Below are 10,240 nucleotides of genomic sequence, written 5' to 3'. Positions count from 1 at the left end.
ACCTGCGGAACCGGGGCTTTTTTTCCCCAAGTGCGGGGAGCTGGGGCAGGTGGGGCAGCCATTGCTGGACTGGGAGACAGGCGGGAGATGGGCCTGGTCTGGTTGATTTGGAGATTCAGCTGCTGCCAAATCTCCGAATCAGATTCATCCAAATCAAATCAGGACAGCGATTCAAATCACTGAATCGAATCACTGTCCCCCGAATCGGCCGAATCCAAAGCAAATACTAGCTGCTTCGCACAGGCCTAGTTACTAGTACTGTCTTAGATTTAAGAATATGCTCGTCCCGGTGCTGTTGGGAGGGTACATAGTCTATCCCACAGAGGACCTAGTGACGCTGGATAGAAGCAGTTCTGCTTTACAAAGGGAAGGCTATGCAATGGATACACAGCCTTTCATTTCACAGAGCTCATCTCTATGTCAATGTATCGTACACCAGGTGTGGGCAAGGTAGATGCAGGTTAGGATTTGTGTGGCAGAGCCTCCTACATTTCCTCAGACCCAAACCCGTACCAGTAAATGAGACACATTCATATAGATATACTAAAACATTGGGCCGAGTGCAGTACTTACCAGTGTTAAAGGTGCTTCTTCTGTTGACTTTATTGGAAGTGGCATTGTTTTTTTAAATCCAGCATTCAGTCAATGGTTTTATTCCAGAACTGTTGACATGCTCTCAACTTTGATGCCAGCTATCCCTGAACTGGCAATGAAAAAAAAATCAGCTGACAAAGCAAAACATTCTCCCTATTCTGTTCCCTGACACCACACCAAGAAACTTACTCCAGAAAGAGCTCACAATGAAAGCAGCATTGATTTTACTCAAGTTTTGTTAATCTAGACCCTACAATTATTCATATACTATACCCTAGTGTGTCCCTGCCCTATTAATTGATTTGTTTGATGTCAATAGGACTTAAGTTAACTATCTGATTAAGTACTTTACTGGATAGGGGCTTTAATCCTTTGCATTCTAAAATTGAACATCAAGCTACCTTTGCCCTCATTGAGACAGGGCAGGCCCAGATTGCCTAAAATAGGTGGGTGGTTACATAAATAAAGATCTAGATTTTCAGCTATAGATGCTCAGGCTTGAAAACTGCATCATTAATCCTAACGTCTGCAGGAAAAAAAAAGCAGTATATAACCTTTCTTAGGCAAATACATTATAGTTCTGCAGGACTGTTTGGCAGAATCATTCACTGAGACTAATCTGACTCCTAGCAGTAGGTAAACCTTGGTGTAAGGGAAGATTTGGGAGGGAAGGGTAAGCAAATATCAGAGCATTACGTGCACTAGTTCCGTAATCATTTCAGCATTGATTTTTGAAATCTATAACTATGGTAGGGGAAAAAAAATCTTCCTCACTGAAATTTATCATAAAAGGTCATTAATAAAATCTCTTGTTGAGTTCTTTTATCCATTCTTTGTCCACTAATAGAAAATATGTTCCTATGCACTCTACTACCCCATTAGCCAGCATGGTTCGACAGTGACCCTCTCTTATACTTTTTCCTGCCAAAAGTTATTTTTCCAATGGTGTTGTTTGGAGGGTTTTGACTGTTTGACTAATTTATTACTTATTAGACTTTTAAAACAGGTGAAAAGGAGTGAAAAACAGAATCAAGCATTGCTGTATTATGTTTTTGGAACATTTCTATCCCTTTTATGTTTCCCTTGCTAATCCATCCTCATCCATTTCTAATTTTCATTATATTAGGAACTCGCTTAGCTCTGAACTTAATTCACATTGTAGCCTTCTTGCAACAGGGACCATTTTAGCTTTCTAATGTCCATAAGATATCTAGTATAATGAGGCCCAGAATCCAAAATCATCTCTTGGTGCTACGGTATTGCTAGTAGTTGTAATGATAACAATAAAAATAATAATTCATGAGAATATGTGTCTTCAACAGCCTTTACCTGTCTACTATTATCTCCTGGACTGCTCTGGAACTGCTTTAATAATGTTTGTTCAACTGCTTAGTCTTTATTTAGACACTGAACATAGCACTGATTTGGAGACAAACAGTGAGTGAATCTTGCATCCAATATAGGTTTTTTTTTCTAATGGTTTTCTTTTGGTTTTCTTTTATAAACAGTGAAAGTTAAGACCAGTATGTCAACAAAGGCTTCACCACCAAGAGAAGTGGCCTGGCTATTTTTCTCTCTATGATGAATGCCAAAAATGATGTGGAGATCATCCACTTCTAAGAAAAGCCAAGCACTGCCTACTCTACAATCTTCTATATAGAAAGTACGTAAAGCTTTTCTCTGATTTTTCTCTGATACTTTACAGATAGCACCCTTCACTATTATACAGTCAAGTTACTTTTAACTGAGATATTTTAGACTTGAATCAAGAAAGTAGTGCTTTGTTTAAATTCTTCTTTTTGCATTCAAACATAAAAAGAATGAAATGTACTTAAGTGCATGAAGAGAAAAGCCTTTCTCAAGCGGATTTTTTTTTTAATAATCACCTTGTCCTATACTCCATTTCAAGTATTGGTATTCATCTAAAAACAAGAAGGAAACAGTGATGTGCAATAAGTCTGCTTGGATGACTGTTTCTGATTCGTCTCCATTTAGTTGCTGCATACAAACTAATGGAGTTTACCATGTATTTACAGTTAAATTAATTTTCAGTAAGATCAAAATATCAAAGGCTCATGCACAGAAGCAGTTCTCACTGAATCTCCTTGCATGTTACAACGCAGTTCCCAGGAACAGGTATATATTTCTGTAGACACTCATAACAAGCTTATCTAACAAAAGAACTTCATAATCCATTGGATAATGGTCAACCCAAGCAACCATAACAACTTCCTCCTCGTAGCTACAGGGGCTGTTGTAAGAGATTTTGTTCTAGTGGTAAGGACTTCTCCTTTGGTGCTGAAGATCGCTGGTTTTACCATAGCCAATAACTATAATGTTTACATGAGTGCAGCCATAGTTCATTATACGTGCAGAGAAAATCACTTTTGCTCCTATCCCAGGAAAGTTAAAGAAATTAATACCCCCTTTAAAAAAATAATAATAAAGCTACAAGAAACCATGAAAAGGCAGATGGCAGGGTAACCTTAATGGGCTCATTTCAGAAGTGTACTTGCACTGCTATTAATCATTAGGACCTCCGTCGGCTCCCCTATTTATTGCGCACAATCCTGCTTTCAACATAACTGAGTTTGGGCCCTGTTTGCCCTATTTTTCTGTGTTCTGTTCAAACCGGTAACATCAATCTCCATGATTCATTCTGGCTAAGTTGTGCTGCACGTAGAGACAAATCCCTTCCCTTCATTGAAGTGAGAATGGCTTGGGCTTCTTTATTTTTTATGAAGCAGAAGTTCAAGAGTTCACCTTTTATAGATCCCATCCCTTGCAAGGAAAGAGAAGGGAAGGTCTTTAGAAAATAAATAGTACGATGAGAAACTGAAAGACAGTTTTAGTAGGGATGCCTCCTTTCAGTCATGTTTAGTTTAAAGTTTAAAGCTTGCCTCTCTCTTATGTGCACACGCACCCTTTGATGAATCTGCCCCAGCAGTAGGGCACAGGGAAGACTGAAATTTTTGCCATTACTGTAAAAAAAAGGAACTCTTTGGGTCAACCTAAAAGTCATAACACTTTTATTATTCAAAAAAAACCCCATTATGCAGTGATGATCTGGATTTAAAATACTGTGTTTCAAAACAACAAACATGAATGCAAGATAAAAAGTATTGCTTTTAATTTTCCTCTATCTCACAGTTTTCAGCTTTCAGTAATGAACAACTAGTGGTTAATTTAGCCCCTGATCTAAAGCCTATTGAAGTCATCCCTTCATCATGGCCTTAGTCTTTGGGTGCGGGGTTCTTTTCTTTTTCTGCTCTACATGTTAGACTTTCTCTCTCAAGCATGGAATAAAGATCTCAGTATAAATGTGACCATATTATCTTATATTTTTAGCATGAAAAAGTATGATTTTCTTCAAAATAGAGATCATAAAATTGGTTTTTTTCTTCTTAATTACTGTGTTTGTGACTGTAAATGTAATGCCTCTGCAGGCTCTGCTGGAAAAAACAGAACACTCCAGTGAAGCACCTGAATGAATAAAAGGGGTTAAGATTGATAGGACATGGACAAAGACATGGACAAGGAAATAAATTAATATGATGAAGTGAAATCATTGTTTTGGTCAGTGAGAACTGTAACGTTTTCCTTCTAATATATAATTTGTTTTATAGACCCTATTTTTGTTGCTTCACTGTACAGGAAGAGTTCACTATATGGCAGTGGATTATATATTGAACAGTTTCCTATGAGCATCCAAATGTGCACTGTTAATAAATTTGGATATTGGCATAAAGGAGTGTTTCTTTCTGCCTATACATGATTTATACCTCTATTTCTAAATTTGTTTTAACCATCTCTGCATAAGGGAGGAGGGTGTACTGCATGATGTATTTTACCTAGGCTGTATAAGTTTCCTGTTGTTGTTGGGATAGGATCATTGTTAGGATAGGATTGCAGTCTTGCAATACAATGTGTATTTACAAGATTGTGGTCCATATTTTAGCCTCAAACAAATTTATTTGTGGCAATTAGAATTTGCACCTGTCCCAGGTGCCCTTTCAGGTGCCTTTTGCATTTGGGGTACCAAATAAAGTGCACATGTCTCAGTGGACAGCTTTGCCTCTCTCACTTTGTTCTGTGTCTGATTACTCAACAAGGAACATCCAGATTAATGCAACCTTTTCCTTTGCTCTCATAAACCTTTTTAATTACCCTTCACTTCAGGTTCTACACCATTAGGGTATTGCTGTACCTGGCACAGTCGATTGGCCTGTTCCTATATAGTGGGCATCTCTACACATGCATTTGGTCCAAGATCAGCTTACTTGCAACTAAACTACTTGCAAGAAAATGCACCCAGGCAGGGGCTCCCACACTCGCACATCCAGCCTGACAGCCCCTCATACACGCGGGCACTGGACCATCTGCCCCACACCAACTGGTGCTGTACCTTCACCTAAAGCCACAGCATCATGTGGTCACCAGCCTCCTTCTGCCACAAGTTGGGGCTCCACGTAGCGGGCACTGGTGTGGTCGATGATGAGGCTATTGGGGTTCCTGCACTGGCTCTCCAGGCCTCTGCACAGCTGTATCTGTGCTGCTGGGCCTGGACAGATGCCTGCAGTGCCCATTGCAGGGGCACAATGCAGGACTGGCAGCTGCATGGTAAGATAATGTCCCACCGCACCTTCAGGCTTCTCGGGATGGGCTGCAGGCAGCTGGAGCTTGTCCCAGTGGCCAGGAGCTGCCTGCAGCTGGACCTGGGTGCTGTGATGGGCCTGGCAGGAGCCTGGAGCAGCCTGCAGAGATGAACAGCATAGGCCTGACAGCCTCATGGCACTGCAGTGCCAGGCAGCCTGGTACAGCTGGCCTTTGGACTGCCCAGGAGCGAACTGGAGTGGACTCAGGCTCCCTGCACATGTTCCTTAGGGTTCAAAATGTCTGTAGGCTTTCAAAGGCCTAAGGCTGGGGCTGCCATAGAGCCAGCTTAGCCCTGGAACAGGAGAGGCTCACTGGCATGGAGCCCTGGGGCTAGCAAGTCTGCTCCTGGTTGGTGTCTACACATACGTTACTGTGCAGTAACTACTCACAAATTAATTTGCTACTTGCATTTACAGGTAGCAAATTTACTCATGAGTCGTGTCATTTACTGCACAGTAATTATGTGCATGTGTAGACACTCACACTTACTGTGCAGTAAACTACGCTACTGTGCAGCAAAGTGTCTCGTGTAGACTCTCAGTTTAAACCCGATTCCCCCAATAATACCCATACTGAGTAGTACCTTAGTTTGCATTTTAGCCCATGTTCATGAGTAGAGCCATTCATTGGTAAGACCCTATTTAAAGAGGAAGCAAAATCATGGCCTTTGACAACAGTAATGCAGTTAAGTAGGAGCTAAAATGTTTTCTTAATGAAGAATTATTATTAACTATAATTTTTTTGGAGACCGAACTTTTTGTGTGCTTCATGTTAGTTTATGCCAGGTGGCTATTTATTTTATAATTCATGTAAATTCTATTTTACATCTCCCTTTCCTCTTTTGTTCAAGGGATATCAGATTTCCTTCATCCTGAAAACCTAGAAATAGACCACTCATTTCTTGAGGATTGGAGTAGGCTGCTATAATTTTAGGGACTGGACATGAACGTCCCATTAGGTTGTTTTTGGAGCCTTCAAGATTATAGTAATTATCTCCACTTCTTTTTCTCCCCTCAGAAGGCATCATTATTTGGCATTTATCATTCTCAGAGTCTCTCTCACTGTTTATCACTTACATCCAAAGTGCTTTGGGGCAAATTCTTCTCTCAGATAAAATTTAAAAAAAGAATTTTTTTTTCATTATATAATTCTAACAGAGTTCCCCACTTTAAAGTAAATCATATGCATTCCCTAAGAACTCCCTGTTTCCAAGCTCAGCACAAGAACATGTCAATAGTGCAAGGCAATGGAATGAGTTAAAAATGAATCAGCATGGCCAAGGAGGTTTAGGAGCACACTGGAAGTTTACAAAGAAAGACAAACGCCCTGTCCATTTGGACAGAAAACAGTCTGTTTCTCTTAGTTTAACATTTCCTTTGCACATCCATTATAGATACACACCTACCCAAAGAACCTTGCCTGCCTGCATCATACTAAAACACTTTTGCTGTCAAATTTTCTTATCGTGCTGTATTCAGCTTTGTTTGTCTAACATCTTTTCAGCAGCTGACTGACTTGATTTGTCTTCGTTCACTTCTATAGTTTCTGCAATAATCCTTTGATATTATTTATCTTTGTTTGACTTGTATTTCCACAGCCGTCTTCTGACGTTGTTCATCTTCATTCACCAGATATCTACCGAGCAGTAGTTGCCTGGCACTGTTAGGCTTGGTTCTCGGTCAGCATTAGGTGCTTGAAATCATCCTTCTTCATGTATTCATGGTGTACCAGCTACCTCCTAGCATCGCTTATGTACATTAAAAGTGATCATCTAAATCGGGTCCGTTTCTTTTTACATCCCAATATATCCTGAAGCCATCATCTGACACCACTTGCTTTAGTCCTGTTCACATGTGCTCCAGAAATATCCATGTCCACAAGCATTCACAAGTCAATTATGTACAGCTATACCTCATGCCATACCCCAGAGCATAACATGCTACTTCTGTTCTGAGTATGTGGCATTTATCATTATGGGGTTTTTTTTGTTTTCCTACTTCTGCCTAGTGAGCCTGGAAGCCTATATGAACTGCGTGAAAAATATACCTATCTCATGCAAATGCACCATGGAAATAAGAAATCGAACAATTCTAGGGTGACACCTGCATTAGTATGTTGTACTTCCTAACAATCCCTTCTGTATAAATGCAGAAATGGATGGTCCTACAAGCAAACTACACATCGGAGGGTGAGGAGATCTTGGGTCGGTAACGGACTTACAAGAACGTGTAGAAAATGGGGTTAATTTTTTCCTATCTTTAAAGGGAGCTGTTAGGCTTACTTAATTAATGACTACAAAATATGATGAGATCTTATTTGATAGAAGATCCTATCCATCAAAGTGCAAAACATAAAAATCCTGAACCAAAGCTAAAATGAAATTAGCAATGTGTCCACACAGTAATTAAACTATAACAGCTATTGAGAGAGAATTGGCAGAGGATCCATTTAAGGAACTGGCATGTTTCTCATTGAAAGTGCTTCTGATTTCCAGCATACGAAACCATTTAAAATTCAATGTCATCTTACCTGGGAAAAAATAACAATAGAGTTGGACTTCCCTTGTACTTTCTAAAAATATCTTAAACAGCCATTTTGATCTTTCCTTGATAACCATATATCTGGGGAATTTCTCTGGAATATTTTGTGAAATAGCATGGTTGTCAACAGGGGCATATCTAAATCAATGGGAAAATTTTCATTGGCTTCGGTGTGTTTTAGATCAGGGTGTATTGTTTTTTACTAGTAGGAAACTTCCCCTATAGAACTATTATAATAAAATTGTTCATTTATAGAGAAATTGGATATTTCCCTAAAGCATTCAGTGCTGGCTTGTCTGAAGGGCTAAAGACACATAATTCCAAGAGCAAAGGGAGCTGGAAATCAGTGTCTCAAGCTAAATACCCCCACGTTTTGGGCACAGTGTTTAGGCCCTGGTTTCTATTTGCCATCATAAAACTATAATGTTCAATTTGTAAAATGGGATTTGCAATTTGAATAACAATGGAAAAAAGGGTTGTGAGAATCACACATGTAAATTAATTTTCCTAAATTTTCAAGTAGTTTTGTCCATAACAACTTAATAATGAAACCTATTTATTCAGTAATTTCCTCTTCACCATCATGCGAGAAGCATTGACCATTTGCTTGGAGAAACAATTCCAGAGATTTTACAAATAAATCTTATATTAAAAAAGAAAATGCCAGTCAAATTCTGTACAAGCTTTGGCAGTAATGCTTAACTGGTGTAGGAGAAAAAAATGACTTGCTCTTATCCACTGAACACATGGACTGATACTTTTAATACAAAAAAAAGAATTACTCATTAGATGAAACAGTGTCCCTTCATGTTTCTAAATCAGTGAATAGCATTTTAAATATGCATAGCCAATTAATTTATTTGGAGAAACATGGTTAAAATACCATGCATATTTTGGAAAATGCAAAAGTGTGTCATGTTTTAGCTTAGAATCCAATTTCAGCCCTTACCATTTTGCAACCTATAAGTCAATAAAGTGCTGGTTCACATTTTCTGTTAGATGGGCATAGTACATAATTTTTCCCCCCAAATTAAACAAAAGTATAAATCCAGTGTCGAGTCCTGTGAACCTTCCAATATTAGAGAGTAGCAGATATATATACAAAGTGACAAGGAGTAATGAATATAAGTGCTAGACTAAAAACCTACTTTTAAAGACATTTACTAACTGTTGGGGAACAAATGTTAAACACTCTGAATGGAAAGGGATGCCTAATATTACACATGTAATTGTGTGTATGTGTGTGCACATGTGCATACATCACGATAAAATCAACATGAGCAATTTTTTTTTAATTAAGAATGAAAGTTAATTATGTTTGGCACACATCCTCAGTTTTTAATAATACATGTGCCAAATCCTGGTATAACTAAGCACAACTCCATGAAGTCAATGGAATTATACCAGACTGATGAACTATATTAATAAACATAAATATTAGAAATAAATCCATTTTAAACACAACAACTAAAAGTGGAATTAGACACAAACCTTAACATCAGCTGCCCCTGAACATGAAGAAGAGGCTGAAATTCAAACCAAGATCTGGATGCAAGATGTGTACATGTACGTCTTTAGATGGCATGAGCTAAAATCTAAGATCCATACCGTCTAGGTCTGGACTACTTGCAGTCGTGGGAATCCACAAAGAAGAGGGAAAGGAAATGCTTTCCACTCTCTCAGCAGCTTAGTTCAGAGCATGCATGCACTCAGGCTCCCTCTTCATGTTACAGGTATTGCACAATTTACTGGTTAACCTAAATCTTAAGACCAGCTACAAGTGCAAAATAACTATCACACAATACAAAGCTCCAACCAACTATGCAGGGGGTCGGACTCAATGATTTATTGAGGTCCCTTCTGGCTCTAACATCTATGAACCTATGAATCTATGAACCAGCTATGAAGTTAGACCTCAAAAGTGTGTACTATGTAGCTGGCTGCTATTGAGCTTTAATTTGCGTGTGTAGCAGGGTCTTCCCTGTGGCTGGGGGATCATGGCTGCCATGATCTCAAAGGCTCAGGGTGGTTGAAGCCCCCAGCCCACATGAGGCTGTTGGTCCCAGCTGTGCCTCACCCAAAGCTGTGGCTGAGAATCCTGCTGGGGTCTCACCCCCTGCTGTGCCTCACTCACAGCCGGACTGAGAGCACAGAGCTCTTGGCCCCGGCTACACCTCAAGCGAGGTGCATCTTGGATGGGGAGGCCTGCCAATTGCCAGGTCTCTTGAGTCCAGATGCACATGCCCCTGTGGTTGGGGGCCCCCTCAACCAATTGGACTCTCCCTGCACTGGCAATAAGGCATGATTGGATTTAATATGTGATTGTGTGGCTCACACATTAGATGCAATCACACCTTTGCCTGCATGTGTAGAGAAGGCCTCAGTCATTTAGAGTCACTTCCTGTGCCTCTCTTAAAAATATGGTCTCCCAGTTATCAAGTATAAGGTCT

The 10,240-nt window shown here is 39.6% G+C and overlaps 1 long non-coding RNA gene across 2 annotated transcripts in view; it reads left to right on the top strand.

Annotated features, from left to right (window-relative positions):
- The window catches only part of LOC102378594, a 19,214-nt gene extending 15,047 nt beyond the window's left edge, over positions 1–4,167 (top strand). For both annotated transcript variants that reach the window (XR_323234.1, XR_323235.1), the window contains 2 exons: positions 2,103–2,257; positions 4,041–4,167. This is a non-coding gene — a long non-coding RNA (uncharacterized LOC102378594). The remainder of the gene's footprint in view (positions 1–2,102; positions 2,258–4,040) is intronic.
- The last annotated feature ends 6,073 nt before the right edge of the window (positions 4,168–10,240 follow it).

This window comes from Alligator sinensis, unplaced genomic scaffold, assembly GCF_000455745.1.
Source record: "Alligator sinensis unplaced genomic scaffold, ASM45574v1 scaffold121_1, whole genome shotgun sequence".
NCBI classification, from domain to species: domain Eukaryota; kingdom Metazoa; phylum Chordata; order Crocodylia; family Alligatoridae; genus Alligator; species Alligator sinensis.
This window is presented reverse-complemented; position numbering and strand designations above follow the sequence as displayed.